Here is an 18,078-nt window from a genome sequence, read left to right as displayed (position 1 = left end):
ACTTCCTACATTAGATAAGAAGCTATAAACCAGCAAGAAAGATACCTGCTGTGTGAGTAACAAATACAAAGTACTTGGAAAGGAACTCCAAAGATTAAGTAACAATATTTACTTTAAAAATATAATTGGAAATATACCTTGAAAGGTTATTCTTAGTTATCCTTTAAAGAGCAATTCTCATTATTTGTAATATGATAGTTTCCAAAACTAGATAGAAGTAATATAATTGAGAAAAATGACATCTTGAGTAGAAGAAAATGAATTGACTCATCACAGAGAAATTGAAAAAGAACTGGAGTATGGCATGCACTGTAGAGGATTTCAATTTCTTAAGCTACTTGTTATATTTAAATACTTTTCTTTATGTATATGCAATTTGATAGCAAGATCAGAAATGCCCAGAATCTATACCATCATACCAATCCTTTTGAATGAAATCCTACTTCTGAGTATGTCCCCAAAGGATATAAACAATTATTAAAAGGTTGCTGAATAAAGAGAAAAAAATTTTTATTACCATCAATTTCTCAAAACCAAGAAAAGTTACTTGTAACAAAATTCAGATTTTAACTGGGTATAGTCATGCACACTTATAATCAGAGACACTTCAGAAGCTGAGATAGGAAGACTGAGAGTTCAAGGCCAACCTGTGCAAATTTAGCATGCAAGACCTTGTCTCACATGAACCACCTCTAGGTACCTATTTCCAAAAACAAAAGATACAAACAAAAGTGTTGGGAGCATGGCTCAAGTGACAGAAACCTTTCTTAGTATGTGCAAACCCTTGGGTTCAATCCCCAGTACCTGAAAAAGATATCCATATTTTGTATATTTCCAAAACCAAAATATTAACATATTGTGTATATAAACCTGCTACATAGCAAAACATAATTGAAGCAATGATTGTGCCATGTGTGATGCTAGTTAGCTTGGTTGACCTGTATGAGGACTCTAATGCTCTCTCCTTTTCATTTTACCTGCCATTGAAAGCAAAATCTATGCTCTCAGTTGAATTAGGTAAATATATTGAGTCAATAGGGAACATGGAAACATTTATGTCATCATTTTCTCAATATTATCATTCACATGATTTATCTTGGATCCTTGAAAAATGGAGATTTTGATTTAACAGTCTGGGAGTGAGGTCTGAAATTTTGCATTTTTAATGAGTTACCAAGGAATATTACAAATACCAAAATTACTGGTCTACCTATAACAAACCCCTCTCATTTTTTGAGGACAGGAAAGGAAAAAGAAAGAAAATGGTCACATGAATTATTCTCTAGAAATAAAGGCACACAAGGGAGGAGAGCACTTCAGGGGCACTGTAGTAAACTATATCACACCTCTCTGTATGAGTAAATTACTTCATAATCCAAGCTGGGAAAACCATTAGACATAAGAGTCAACAGTCATCAAAGCTGATAACTGGAAACAATCACCAAAATGCAAATGTTTCATTGCTTGGTAAACCTATAATGTGGTCAATATACTGACAACTTAATCCCATTGGCCTGACATATATCCTATTGATTCGTTCTAAGATCCTCATTCCTCATCATCAAAACTTACACCATTTTGAAGGGTAGGGGATTTTAACTATCAAGCAAGCTAGCAGGTTAGTCTAACACAATTTCATGGATGATGAAAGAGATTGACACAGGAAGGGGCCAGGAATAAGACAACTTTAAATGCACACCCCCAGTGACCTATGGCCTCTGACTAGGTCCCACCTCCTAAAGTTTCCACCACCTTCCAAAATAATACCACCAGCTGGGGCCAAGCCTTCAACACACGAGCTATTGGGGGAAATTTCACATACAAACCATCACACCATTTTTTTAGAACATTATGAATTTAAATATTGATTATAACTACACCACATTTTCCTTAATGCTACCTTAAATTCAGGTTGTCTGTTAAACACTGGAAAAATTATTTTTGTTTGCCTCAGATTTGACTTCTAGAAAAATAGTTTTCTCAATTACTTAACAATCTTGAAGAGTTCTAATACTGGCATTTTAAAATAGTTTTCATTTTCTTTCATGAATTTTTGTGTTTGCATAATATAAAGTTCATATTCATATACTGTCAATTTTTGTTTTTAATGATATATTCTTTTTTATAATTAACCTAAAAATTTCAAGCACATGTTTTTCTCTTGAAGTACACGGATTTTAATTTGTAGTTCTGGCTTGGTTACTTTTCTGATAGCACTTAGTAAATAGCTATTGACTTAGTGGGTGCTCAATAAATGGTTACGGACATACTGAGAGATTAAGTCTATACATTATGAGCAATCTACTATAAATCTGAACTTTCTCTGCTTGTTTTTCACATGGTTCTGATGCTTGGGGAATATGAAAAGAAAAAAAGCTGCCATCTCTATCATTGCACAACCAGTTGCTGAAAATCATTGGACAGGTGGTTGATGGACCCAGCGAAAATTCTGGAAAGTGATTTCGGGCTTAAATTATGGTAGGTCACTTTTCCAAACTTGTTTTCCCATTTAGTACCAGTATCTGAGAATGTTATTTTGTCGTGAAGTGTATCATATGCTGAAGACATTTGCTATAGCTTGGTTTATTAATAATGTACTTTATTTGAGCAAAGAACTCAATTTGCATGCTTCATCCATTTTTCATACCTATTTTCCTTTCGCTGTAGGTTTTACTGCTTTACCATGCTGACATTTATATGTGCTGTGCATCATATATATATATATATACACACACATATATATACATACAGATGTTATATATATTATATATATAATTAAATAAGAAGGTATAAGTAACAGTGATAATTTTTTTCAGTTCTAGGTTATATGTACTTCATTGCAAGTTTTTACATCTCATTATCAGTTGAAAAGTTAGGATATGGAATTATAGTAAGTGTTATACGAAGTGACCATATAGACTAAGCTATTTTTGGTTTTATAATAGCCTTTGTAAGACAGTATACAGAAATTCTTACTTTTCACTCTAAAATAGTACATCTTTACAACATAAAACTTAAAAATACTGAAAAACTGATGTGAGGAAAAATAAAGCATATTTTTTAACCATTTATTATTAAGCTTCATTAGAATTTTATTTCCTTTCTTTCTGTGCCTCCTATGACAGGTATACCAATACAGACATTAAAAATCTGCTTTTGTTTCAAGGTTTACTTTCTACATAAAGACTTGAATCAAGATATTATTTTATCAATATAGCATAGCATGACAATAATTTATAAGACTAGCTACATGCTATTTTCTCTTGTGAATGAACTATAGATTCTACAACTACTATTTATGCTTGAACTTTCCAAGATTTCACATATAATTGCTGTTTAATTTGTATATGGGCTATTCTAGCTATTTAGATGTTTAGAACTTAGAATTCAGTAGAAATAATAAGTATTCTATTGCTAAATTTCATTCCAGGAAAATTATGTCATTTTATGCTCCCACTAGGATTTAGTTTGAGTGTCTCTTCCAACTCTCCATAAAAAGCACTGAATGTAAAATAGCTTCTGAAAATATTCTAAATGCTTGACAACTATGACTTTTGTTTTTATTTTTTATCAGACATAATCATTTTTTCATCACTAATATTTCCTAATATTTTTATATTTAAATTATTGTAAATATAGTAGATATTTAAATTTTTTGATCAATTCACAATATTCCTTTATATATATATATATATTTAATATTTCCTCATTTTTATTAGCATGTATTACTTGTATACAGGGGTTTCACTGTGATAGTTCCATATATGCATACAATATATACTTTTATTTTTGGTGCTGGGATCGAACCCAGGGCCTCATGCATGCTAGGCAAGCGCTGTACCACCGAGCTACGTCCCAGCCCTATACTTTTAAACTTGATGGATAGCAGTTTTAAATGATTTGCTCATCTAATGATGTTTGTGTTTTGCCTTTCTGTTGTTGTTTAGTTGCAATGACAATCACAAGCTACAAATGGAACATAATCATCACTAGTTATTTATATCTTTTATCCTTTGTGAATTATTTTACTCAGGACTTAGAAGAGATAAGGATCCCTTTTTTTCTTAAAAAACATAATTATTCATTAATTTTTCACAATTTACTTGTGTTCTTTTTCTTTAATGATGCATGTATGTCCTTTTCAAGTCATGACAGACTAGGTCAATATAGTAAACACATATAAAAGATAGAAAAGTATATCCAAATTCTCTTTCAAGATATTCCATAGAGACTAAGACTGGGCTAAGGTCTTTGGGGGAGAGGAAACACAGGAAGTCTACTCTATTGTCTACTCTGCTTTCTCTCGTGTGACATCATCCAGTTCTTAAAGCAGAGAAATAGAGGCACAGCAGAGAATGATATGACTGGGAAGAGAAGAAGCAGAGATCAAAGACTCATGTCAATGAGAATATTTGGGGGGAGTAAGTAATAGAAGATGAAGGCACAGAAAAGGAATACCACAGATATTTATGAATTTCCCTGGCCAACTCCTAAACTTTATTTCTTTAGGATTTCACACAGAAATTGCAGCAGAAAATTGCTGCCTGACAGGTAGAGATCTCCACTGAAATCCCAAAGGGTGCATGTTTCTGGAAGATATCAGAGCTCAGCCCCACTAAAGTGGAAAGATTATAGTAAATAGTCAAGGCTTTCAAATTCTTTAAGAGTAGCCAGTGTTTTCTCTGCCATTCTGGGCACAGTTCCACATAGTGCCTTGTTTCATAATATAAATAATAATACTTTTTCCCTCCCACTGCAGTATAGATTGAGTAAAAGACAGAAATGATGAGATAATGTCAAAAAAATATGAAAAGCCCATGTGTAATAGTGAAGAAGGCTTCTGACTTCCATATCCATCTGTTTCTAGGTGGAGCTTGTCTGTGAACGTTCATTGTTATCCGTAAAATGGGGATTAGAGTTTATGCCCTTTTGGGGACTGTACAAATTTTACAACAAACTTTGTGAGACAATTCTGAAGGTCATAAGTGGGAGGATTTTTTTTGTTGATTTTTTCTTTTTTTTCTTTTTGTCTTTTCCTTTTTCTTTTCTTTTCTTTCTTTCTGTTTTTTTGTTTTGGCATGCCTCTGGATTCTTTGAAAAAACTCAGTAAGTATAAAATGAAAATGCAATATTCTGGATTGTGCTTAGAGAGGTAGAGAGTCCTGGAAAGACTAACATTATTCCCATTCTTCAAATAAATAAACAGATTTAAAAATTAAAAAACAGAAAAAAATCAATTTAAGAATTCTTCTTGAAACACTTGGAAAATAGTAGTTATAACTAAATAACAAAATTGATAATGAGAGAGGGAAATGAATGTACAGGGTCAAAGAGACAGGTATATTTGTTTTTTTGGCTAGACATTGTAAAACACCATAAATCTTCGTAAGAAGATTCAGCTAGACAATTTTACCAAGTTGCTAAGGGTAAAGGTGAATATGGGAACATCCTGCAGGTAATTGACATAAAACATTTGTACTTTTTGAGGCTCTAGAAAAGATTGGAGACTATCTTGAAAAATATTCCCTACACTGGGGATGATAATAGTAGGTACTGGATGTCTTTAATAGATTCATCAACAGATTATATGTAGGCAAGGAATGTATCACTAACTTGAAGATAAGCAGAGTGGCAGGGATTATCCAAATAAAACTGGAGAGAAGGCTAGGCTCAAGTCTGTAATCCCAGAGATGGAAATTGAGAGGATCATGTTTGGAGTCTAGCCCAGGCAAAATATTAAGGAGACCCCATTTTAATGAACAAATTGGGTGTGATGGCAAGCACATACTTGTGATCCCTGCTATGCAGGAGTCTGTAGGTAGAACCATGATCTGAGCCCAGCCCTGAGTAAAAACTCAAAACCATTCCCAAAAAATCTGTAAAGTTAAAGGCTTATGGCATGACTCAAGTGGCCGACCACGTACCTAGCAAGCATAATGCTCTGAATTCAAACGTCAGTGATGTCAAAAATAAAGAAAAAGATGGAAAGAGAAAGAAAGATTGAATATAAAATAAAACACAAAACGGAGCACACAGGAGGTGTGGCATAATATCCAGTGGCTTGTTATATGTAATTGGAGATGAGAAGATTAAAATAAGAGAAAGAAAACATTTGAATGAATAGGTGAAGGATTTTCTAAATATAGAGGCAGATGCAAGCACAAACTTATGAAGATCAGACCACCAAGCAGGGATTGTATCAAAAGTAAACAAGCTTCAGAGATGTGAACATGAAAAGGCATGGTCATTATCATATATAATAAAAAGAAGTTCACCAGGGTATTGGTGTTGTGGAGATAAAATTCAATAAGTAAACATTAACTCTCATTATATTTCAAATTTCTTAAAATACCTCATTTTAAAAGATTAGCAAAAAAGAAGATATGTTATAACTTTAGAGGGGCATATTTTCACTTGACACTCTAAATGTCAAGACAAGAGATTGTACTTGAAAAAGCTATACTATAATGAGTAATTTTTTTGCCCACAATGATAGTGATTAGCAATTCTGAAGCTACTTTACAGGTATACACATAACAAATATATAAAAAGTAAACACTATACTGGTATTTTTTTGTTATTACAACAAAATATGTTAGACTGTCTTCAACAAATGGTGCTGGGAAAACTGGTTATTTATAGGCAAAAGCCTGAAATTAGACCCCTGTCAAATTCAAAATGGATCAAAGATCTTAATATAAGATTTGAAACTATAAAACTACTGTAGGAAACCATAGGGAAAGCTCTTGAAGACATAGGCATAGGGAATCATTTTCTAAATAGGACTCCAATATCCCAGGAAGTCAAAGCAAGAATTGGCAAGTGGGACTAAATCAAACTCAAAAGCTTCTGTACATCAGAGGAAGCAATTACCAGAATGAAGAGATCATCCATGGAATGGGTATAAATCTTTGCCAGCTATTCATTGGCTAAAAATTAATGCCCCGAAATATGCAAGCAACTCAAAAAGTTAAACATCAAAAGAATAAATAATCCAATTTATAATTGGACAAGTGAATTAAACAGATAGCTTTCAGAAGAAGAAATACAAATCACTAATAAACTCATATGATGCAACATTCAACATCCTTAGCCATAAAGGAAATGCAAATTAAAATTACATTGAGATTCCATCTCACCCTAGCTAGATTGGCTATCACCAATATAAAATAAACAGCAACAAATAATGGCAAGGATGTGGGGAAAAAAGAAACCCTCAATATACTGTTGATAGAAATGTCAGTTATTACTTCCTCTAGGGAAATCAGTATGGCTGCTCAACAAAAACAAAAAATAGACTCATCTTATCACCCTACTATACCAATCTTGGTCATTTATTGTTTTGCCATATTTATCCAGTGATACCACCTCTGGGCATATATCTGAAGGAATATAAGTCAAAATACAAGAGCTATTTTCACACCCATGATTATTAGAGCACTATTAACAATAGGCAATGTTTGGAATAGCCCAGAGCTGATGAATGTACATATATATGTACATATATATATATATATATATATATAAGATTTACATGTTCTTTATATATGTATGCATGTGTATATATATACATATATACATACACATATAATGAAGTGATTCAGCCATATAAAATGAATGAGTTTATGTTGTTTACAGAAAAATGGATGGAATTGGTAATCATGTTAAGTGAAGTAAGCCAGTCTCAGAAGGATAAAGGTCTCATGCTTTCCCTTATAAGTGTAAGCTAGACCTAAAAGGTAAATATATACATAAATACATATATTAAATACATATATGACATACATGTGCACATATATGTGTATATACATATATATGCAAAGAGGGAGACAGAATATGATTATAGTAGTAGGTCTCATCAAGGTGATTACTAGAAGGCTAAAGAAGAAAAGAGAATAGAGAGTGAATAATACTGCAATACATTGTATCTGTGTATGAAGATAGTGTAAGGAAATGCACAATGGAAACTGTTGAATCATAGGGGAGCAGGATGATAGAGAAAGAGTATGTGATAGAGGGGATGAATCTGGTTAAAGTACAATATATGCACATGCAAACTACCATGGCAAAGTCTTCTTGAATAATCAATGTAAACTAAAAAATGAAGAAGGTAAAGCAGGTCCTGTCTGGGGATGAGTTCCCTTACAAGGGGAGAGGATAAAAGCTGAATGTAAAGGCTTGTGATTATGGCAGATGTACTTTATATACAAGTATGAAAATAAAATAATGAAATTTATTGAAATTGTTCTAAGAAGAAGGCTATTGATGGAGGGAGTGAATATAATCAAAATATATTGTAAGTACACTATAAATGTTACAATGAAACCTCTCTTGTAAAATTAATATATGCTAATAAAAATGTTTTTAAAATGTTCTCATATACTCTAAGGACCATGGTACCTCTGTGTGGCTTATCTCCTTTGATAATACTCAGAAAGCATGCAAGAATGAAATAGAAGCTTTTCAATTTTCATATTTGGTAATATCAAATGAATTGACAATTCAAGTTTTCATGGTAGTGGCAGTGATTGGACATTGAATTCCAGTTATCAGATACCTGATTTGTGTAATGTTTCCTTTACTCTGTGTAAGGGATTTAACTGGAAACTTATTAAATTTATTTAATCATTGAATATATATTATCTGATTTTGCTATGAAATTTTGTTGAAGTTGTCACATTTAAAAGAGTAGGAACCTTGTTAGGTGGACTAGATCTAGCTTGGTAGGGCAGAAATTATGTGACATAAAGAATTTAACTTCTACATTATCTACATTTTATCTGCAGACAAAATGATTAGATTAGATGATATCTAATATCTTTCTTTCTACAAATTGGTAGGATTTTATTCAAGACATTTTATACAGTTTGTCCTTTTAAAGATTTAGGAAATATGTATCTCCAACAAAACAATTACCTTCTTTCAGTTTGCTAAACAGAGTTAAATACACAACCACACATGACAAAATACATATATGTATGTAGAGAAAGAAAAGTAAAAGAAAATTAAACTAAGACATAATGACTTTAAAAATATATAAGTAATTTAAATATTTGCTGTATTGTTTAACATGTAAGACAAAGCAAAGTAGATCTATACTGAAGAGCATATATATTCAGTGGTAATGTTTGCTTCTTTCCCCAACTTTAGTTACCATACTGGAAATCAAAGAATTTATTTGTGTTGAATTTTAACTATTGATTTGTGTCAAATTGCAACAAAAATGAATAACTTAAATCAACAATTTATCATTTCTCCTATCCCTGCGTTGAAAGTTTTTATAAAGTTCGGGAGTTTCTAAGACCACCCTCACTTCTAATACCACAATCTAATAATTGAGTCCTGTGGGGGTCCTCAAGACCACCCTCAAGTTCAGTAATTCAGTAATTAGTAGGAACTACCAATCCCAGAAAACATGCAACTCACACTTATGATTTATCACAGTGGGATAAGTAGGGTCTAATGTAGCCATGGAAGCACATGAAACAGAGACTACAGACACCAAACATGTTGCTGACGTCACTTCACAACAGAGTCATAGTGCAGTTCCTACTTTTCTAGGAACTGTGTGAAAATACACATGGAGTGTTGATAACTCTAGGTAGTTGTTACCTAGAGTTTGGGGCAGAGGTGGTAGGTCTTATAGATATGGCTGACTTATACTCATGACTAATATTATTTCCAGCCCTTCCCAAAATCAGCCTAGTATTCCATAACCGGTCTAGCTCCCATCATAAATCATATTAACAAATATGGCATGACTAAAAGCTCTAAGATAATAAACATATGACTATGAGGCCAAACACTCCAAAGATTTAGAGGTTATTTTCCAAGAAATGGGTCAAACACCAAACTTCACGTGGTGAATCCTTTACTGCTTAGCCAGATTCCAGTGCATGGTTGTGTTGCTTTACTTGGTGCTGGCTGGGCTTATTTATGTGATGAAGCTGGAAACATTCAACATAGCTTCATTCAATTATCTGGGACCTTCTATGGGTTACCTGTAAATGTAATTTTGTGCTACAAGAGAGTGAGACTGTGACTTCACTATGTTCTTAACACAGATAGAAAGTCTCAGAAATCTCAGAAGGACACTTCAGTCATACTATACATACATTGGAAAAAACATGTCACAAATCCGGTCAAGGTTTACAATATGGGAAGCAGTCTCCATCTCTTGATGGGAGAAGTATATACACAGCAATGAAAGGAATTGTTAGCCATAATATTTGAAGTAATAAACAAATTAATACAACTTTCTTCTTTATCACACGATCAAATTGTATAAACAAATCAAGCAGAATTTTTTTGTTACTTTAAGTAAAAAGAGTTTATTTTAAAGACATTCATATTAATAGATGAAGAACAAGTCTCATAAGAACCCAGGAATATTGGTTGTGGATTTTCCTGGATATCCTGGAATGGACTTACCTGTTGACATCTAGCAGAAGCAGGATCAATCAGAAAAATTTAACCTTTGCTTCCAAGAGTTTATTTTATTATCAATGACAGAATGCCTCAGGTAGTATTTAATTCAATGTGTTTTTTGGCTACATATTTAAATAGGCCATTTAGGAATATCAATATCAAAATATCTATCTCAATTATTTTATTGAACTTGGTTTTAAAAAAGATTCATAAAGCTCAAGTTGTTTCAAAATAGTGAAACAATACAAAATATTTTGAAGAGTCTTTTGGACTTATAGCACACTAATAAAATGTCTTAAGCATAGATGAAAAATATTTGCAAAACTTTACATTGAAATATTTTTCCATCATATACAAAATGCCAAAGATAGATGTGCAACTCATTTTCAGTTATGATTGTAGGCAATATATTCTTGATTTTGAATATTTAAAAAATTAATTGAAAAGTTCTACCTTATATTAGAGGTATACTTACTATATGTTGAATAATAGAGGAAATGTACCAAGGGAAGAGTAATTTGTTCTTACAAGCCTTGCTCTAGGGCCAAGATCGGCCCTTGGGATGCTCAGCCACAGGTTCCAGCCAGTGGTCAAACACTGCCGGATCCTGTTCAGCTCTGGGCTGTGTCATAGTGAATGGACTAGTCCAAGGCTCCTATATCACAATGGTGGCCACTAGTGCCAGCGGGGTATGTCACAGCCTCTGCCCACACACCCCAAAACACAACACAACATTGGTTAGAATCAAAGCCCACACTGCTATGGAATAACTATTGCTGATGTGAGCTCATGACTCAGGACTACTGCAATCAGACCCAGGGAATGTTGGCTGGAATGTAATTGTGACTGCATGTCTTTACTGACACAAGAGTTTTCCAGAGTCTTTGTCACAGACATGCCTGGAGAAATGGGCTGTCAGAGTCTGTCCTGTGTTAGGTTTCACCAGCCAGCACTAAATTCCATTCACAAAATCTTCTGCTTACTACCACTGAACTACTCCCCAGTGAATGTGGTCTTTCACCACACTATGCTGCCCAAGATTGGATAGTATTGGTGAAGGCAGTGCCTTCGCCACCTAGGCTTATTTTAAGATGGGTTGAATCTCATAGTAGCTTCCAGGAATTCCAGATTTAAGAGTACATCAAGGCCCATGCCACAGCTGGCCTTAATTCAGATTAAAACACTAGTGGAACATCTGTTCCACTAGGCTACTTCTCTGCCTGGTGTCAGGGTAGTTCTGGAGTCCTGTCTGTGAACACTGGTCTGGTAATAGCTGTGATAGACAAGATTGAGGTATGGCCTTGAAGACTGGCATTAAGTTTGGCTATACCTGAGTCTGAAAGCCAGAGGCACCTGCCTGGGGTTGAGAGAAGGGCAGGTGTGTCCCAGGCTCAATCCAACGCTAGAACTGATGTGCTTAAAACTTGGGTTTTCCCAGTAGCACAGATCTCCAACTGAAGCCATTGCCACTCTAGAACCTCCAAGTATGACATCTGGTATGTGCAGGGGTGTTTAGTTACTACCAAGTGACAGGCCTTGCTGTGACAGGCCTGAAACTGGGTTCTAAGACAAAGACCTCCTATACTAGTTCTGTGTTCTATTCTCCACAAGGCAGTGTTGTTTCATACTCGGACACTCATGGTTGAGGAAGTCAGCCACCTGGCCTGGCATAGGGGCTTTTCCCTACCTTAGGTTTCACTGTGGCAGGCCTGATTCTGGGTTTCAAAGCTAAGAACTGTAGTTGATCCTATCTTCCTTCCAGAAAGGAGAGGTGTCTTTCTCTGAGATAGGTTCCTTCGTATTGGAAGAGGGATGGTGTGGGCAACTCCTTCTTTCCTACTTTCTTCAATGCATCTTTTCATTTTGTTACGCTGAAATCAAAGACATGGTGGTCTCATACTGATTTCCTTAGCTCTTCCCAGTCTGGTATGAAAATAGTTGTTCAGCTTCTTGAGTCTGTTGGCAGATGATTGGTGGAGAACCTTCCTCAGCCATCAGCTGCTCCTTCTCCTGACTAGCTCTTAGTGATTAGGATTAGAGATGAAGAGAAGTAGACAGATTTGGGATACGTTTTGAAGTCAGAACTTGCTGAAGGATTGACTGTGAGAATAAAGAAAATAAGAAAATACAGAGTCTGGAGGTTTTATATTATTTTTTCCTGATTGTGCAAATATTGTCAGTTGAACTAGAAATGACTGGAGAAAGTTTGTGGTTTAGGAGGCAGATTACCACAATCTATCAGCATCATAGAAAAGTGAAAGAGAAACTCTGTGAAAGATGGTTAAATGTAATTGTAAATAGGGCATAGGATAAGTCATGCTATATAATTAACAAGTAAATAAATGGGCTTTAAATATGAACAATGCTTTAGAAAAGCTACATTGTTGTAATTTAGAAAAGCTCAACATTATTTGTCAAAATACTCTCAGAATACAAGACTGAAAAGGAATAAGTGAACCACATTAACCATGTTTCTATTTGTGATTTCTATGGTGATTATAATGAATTTCATTTTATAAATCAAATAATGTGCACATAACAATAAGCAACATAAAATAAAATAAAAAGAATAGCTACTTAAAATTTAGCTACTCTGACACATTATTCAAAAATCTAAAAACATATTATGGAGGCTTTTATCAAGAAAAAAATACATACATTTTAATAAAGATGACAAATAATGCTGAGACTGAGATTGCAAATTATATGCTTTTTACTAAGCAATTATTTTCAATGATTTTTTTACTTGTGGGTCAAATTAATAGCAAGGTGTTCTTGCTACTATAATGTTGCATCTTTTTTCTTCTTTTTAAAAATAAGTATATGCCAATTTCATTTCTACATAAGATCAGTCAGGAGATTTTGTAAGTAAATCAAATATTTTCATATGTCATAAAATTTTTATTTGATTCCATAAAAAGTTTGAGTTCAGTTTCTAACTCCACATGTTAGGACAAAAGTATAAAATGCACATGAGTACTGTAAAATTTAAGTAACCATTAGCAATGTAGTGATGTATTATTTTATGCATTCTCTTCAGTAAGAGAAAATATACAGTATATGTGAACTATGTACTTTTATATTATCACCATATAGCAAACTTTTAAATCATTTAGTCTTACTGAACTTCACATTTAAATGTTTATGCATTACAAATTCTAAATGTAATGTTAGCAAATTGATTTCAGCATTGTATAATATATAAAAGTTGAAAATAAGTCCAGGAAATATCTATGTAAGGAATTTTAAGGTTACATGATATCAGAAATATCTATTTATATAATTACCTACTCTAAAATATTATAGGATAAAAGCTTATGGTGAACTGAAGGCATATAAAATTCATTATTAAAAGTTATGGTTCTTCGTGAAGAGATGACTTTTGAGGAAACAGCCAGACAGGCCTTCCCTGCTTAAAAACAGAAAGAAATAGGGAACCAAAATGCTGAAAGTTATGGTTTAATTAATAAATACACAAATGATACATTGTGACAGTGTTTTGACTGCCATAAACTTCCCTCATAGCAAATGGACACATGGGAAACAGGTAAGAGAAAAGACTGAAGACTCAGAAAAATCCAATAATTTAGTTGACATCAACTTCTTCTATTCCAAGAGAATAATTGCCTCACCCATGAAATTATGCTGTTATGGGATAGAAGAGGGTCCAGTGGAAAGATGGGTGTCTAATACTTCCCTAAAACTGAAGTCAGTCAGTAGTGCCTTTTTTATATATATTGAAAAGTTTGCTAATATTTTAAACTTATGGGTATTCTAGGGCATATTTTAATAAAATTATCTTTTTGTTTAACTTGTCTGTACAAACCCCCACCACACACACACGCACAGGGAATTAAATATTTTAATTTCTGTACATACTTACATATATTGTTTTTATTAAAATGAATTTCTACTGGGTGGACAAGTTGTAAGTGATTTATAGATTCATGTACTTCCAGTAGATCTATGGCTTACAATCTTTGTGATTTTGTTTAGAATATACTTATATCCACAAATTTGAAAACCGTTGCTTTTTAAAACATAAATAGTGATATAATTCTTTGGTTCAGTCATACGATAGTTTGTTGAATTTGAATGTTTATTGAATTTGATGTCTATTGCAATTTTGCTTTTTCAGGAAGTTTATACTAATTTACTCTCTTATCACCACTATAAAATACAACTTTTTTCCATAAAATTTAGGAACCAAGAATATTTTATTTGTAATGATTCCAAGCCAAATAAATGAAGAAAAACTTGCTAATATTTCATATTTCTTAGGTTACTAGGAGTACTTAACATATACTATTTGTTTACTGACAATTTGAAATTGTTCTAAGTAAATTAAATCAAATGAGAATATATTTTACCTGCTTTCTATTGAGATGTGTAGCTTTTCTATTTGGGCACTGTAAAATTAAACCTACTGAGTACTCTTACATGAATTTGCAGTATTGGAAGAATAACCCAATAAATGCTGTTTAAATAATTAAGGTTTTATTTTGATCTAGGCAATTTAATCTAAGTATATTTCTATATTGAGGATGACAACTTTGCCACACATTTGAAAACTATTCCATTAATTTCCCTTCAAATTTCTGATTCTCATTTTCATTTGTTAAAATGTTTTAATTTTTCCCATCTGTTCTACTTTTGCATTTTTCAGTACTGAGTGTCATATTTATAAAATACCTTTCTACCACAAAATAATTTGCATATTATTTTCCTTGTATCTAAAACTTAAGTATCTATACTGCTGTTTGTTAGCTATAACTCTTTTTAAATCTTTAAAATGGATATCCACACCTCACATGTTTCTGTTGTGTGAGTGTGTGTGTGTGTGTTAGTGTGAGTGTGTGTGTGTGTGTGTGTGTGTGTGTGTATGTGCCACAGGCTTCATTCATATAAGTTTAATTAGAATTTTTGCTTTGCTCTGTGGAAGCATAAGTCTCCATGACACTGAATTTAGAGTGGCCATCAACTCACTGTTGGAGGTAAGGTATTTCTTTTTCTCCCCCTCCCCTTCCAAAACAGTTTCTAAATATCAATTTAATCAAGGTGTTGGAGAATTTAAAAAACATACCAATTCTCACTTAAGTGCTCCATTAAAAAATGGAGCACTTTCATTTTATGAAAGTAAAACCATGAACACTGTTTTGTTTACTCTTATAAGATACTGACTGACACATGTTATCTACTCCATTAAAGTATTACATATTCACCAGGAGATGTATTTCCATAGTATATTAATTTCTCTATTTCATTCCATTCTTTATTACTATAGACATATGGCTTTGCTCTACTTATAGCAAAGCATAATGTTCATCTGGAATTATATAAGATTTTAATATTCACCTCATGTGTTAATTATCTGGCAGCAACACTACATTATAGGCCTCATTCTCCATGAAAGAGACAAATTTTAAGGATCAAACTAATATTTTTCTAGTGAGAGAAAGGCAAGTATTAAAGAAATGATGAAAACTAAACAAAGTAATAAAAATTACACTAACTATATATTTTAAAATTAATTAACCTGTATCTAGCTTACAGATTCAGAAAAGTTAAAAAAATATATATATAAATTAATTATAAGAAGAAATTATTACAGATTTTTAAATAAACTGAACATACTATAAGAATTATTCTTATGATGAACTTGAGTCTAATACAAATATACAGATAAGTCTAAAGTATATTATAAAATACTCTTATCAAAGCAAGAAAACTTCTTTAGATGATTTCAGTTAGAAAAGAAATACGTTTTGAATACCTACTGTGTGGCTGGTTCTTTACAGGCATTGAGAATACAGAGAAGATTGAGTTGGAACTCATACCCTTCAAAAATTTACACAATAGTTATTGAGAAAGTATTTGAAAGTCACAATTTATCTTAAACTATTCGTGCATTCATTTTGTTGTATGGAAACAAATCCTGTTCTTCTGGAACAGTAAAGGATCTGATATATATAGAAATTCACTACTGAATGGGTAAGAACAGGGTTTTTGAAACCAGAGACAAAGTTCAGTCTAAGTTCTAATTTTTACTATAAGTAATCATAACTACATTACTTGTCATTTCTGTGAGTTTTGCCCTACTTGCCTCTTTTAGAGTAATAATGGTAAGTATGGACAAAATATGATGGCTAAGTGAAACTGCACATCATCATCCCATTTTAAATTTTAGGCATATTTCACCTTTAAATGCATTGTTGACTAAAGCCTAACTTATTTAAAAATTAAAGTGGAAAATTTGAGTCCAATTTAGTTGTTATTTATTTTTGTTGATTCAGAATTCAGTATTAATATCACGTTTTATTTAATTTTACTTTTTATTGTTTTATTGTTCATATGTGCATACAATCCTTGGGTCATTTCTCCCCCATGCCCCCACCCCCTTCCTTACAACCCACTCCACCCCCTCCCTCTCCCCCCACTCCCTCAATACCCTGCAAAACTATTTTGCCCTTATCTCTAATTTTGTTGAAGAGACAGTATAAGCAATAATAGGAAGGAACAAGGGTTTTTGCTAGTTGAGATAAGGATAGCTATACAGGGAGTTGACTCACATTAATTTCCTGTTCGTGTGTGCTGCCTTCTAGGTTAATTCTTTTTGATCTAAACTTTTCTCTAGTTCCTGGTCCCCTTCTCCTATTGGCCTCAGTTGCTTTTAAGGTATCTGCTTTAGTTTCTCTATGTTAAGGGCAACAAATGCTAGCTAATTTTTTAGGTGTCTTACCTATCCTCATCCCTCCCTTGTGTGCTCTCGCTTTTATCATGTGCTCAAAGTCCAATCCCCTTGTGTTTGCCCTTGATCTAATGTCTGCATATGAGGGAGAACATATGATTTTTGGTCTTTTGGGCCAGGATAACCTCACTCGGAATGATGTTCTCCAATTCCATCCATTTACCAGCGAATGGTAACATTTCGTTCTTCTTCATGGCTGCATAAAATTCCATTGTGTATAGATACCACATTTTCTTGATCCATTCATCAGTAGTGGGGCATCTTGGCTGTTTCCATAACTTGGCTATTGTGAATAGTGCTGCAATAAACATGGGTGTGCAGATGCCTCTGGAGTAACCTGTGTCACAGTCTTTTGGGTATATCCCCAAGAGTGGTATTGCTGGATCAAATGGTAGATCAATGTCTAGCTTTTTAAGTAGCCTCCAAATTTTTTTCCAGAGTGGTTGTACTAGTTTACATTCCCACCAACAGTGTAAGAGGGTTCTTTTTTCCCAGTATCATCGCCAACACCTCCTGTTGATGGTGTTGCTAATGATGGCTATTCTAACAGGGGTGAGGTGGAATCTTAGTGTGGTTTTAATTTGCATTTCCTTTATTACTAGAGATGGTGAGCATTTTTTCATATGTTTTTTGGCCATTTGAATTTCTTCTTTTGAGAAAGTTCTGTTTAGTTCACTTGCCCATTTCTTTATTGGTTCATTAGTTTGGGGAGAGTTTAGTTTTTTAAGTTCCCTGTATATTCTGGTTATCAGTCCTTTGTCTGATGTGTAGCTGGCAAATATTTTCTCCCAGTCTGTGGGTGTTCTCTTCAGTTTAGAGACCATTTCTTTTGATGAACAGAAGCTTTTTAGCTTTATGAGGTCCCATTTATCGATGCTATCTCTTAGTTGCTGTGCTGCTAG

Source organism: Castor canadensis, chromosome 3 (assembly GCF_047511655.1).
Source record: "Castor canadensis chromosome 3, mCasCan1.hap1v2, whole genome shotgun sequence".
NCBI lineage: Eukaryota > Metazoa > Chordata > Mammalia > Rodentia > Castoridae > Castor > Castor canadensis.
This window is presented reverse-complemented; position numbering follows the sequence as displayed.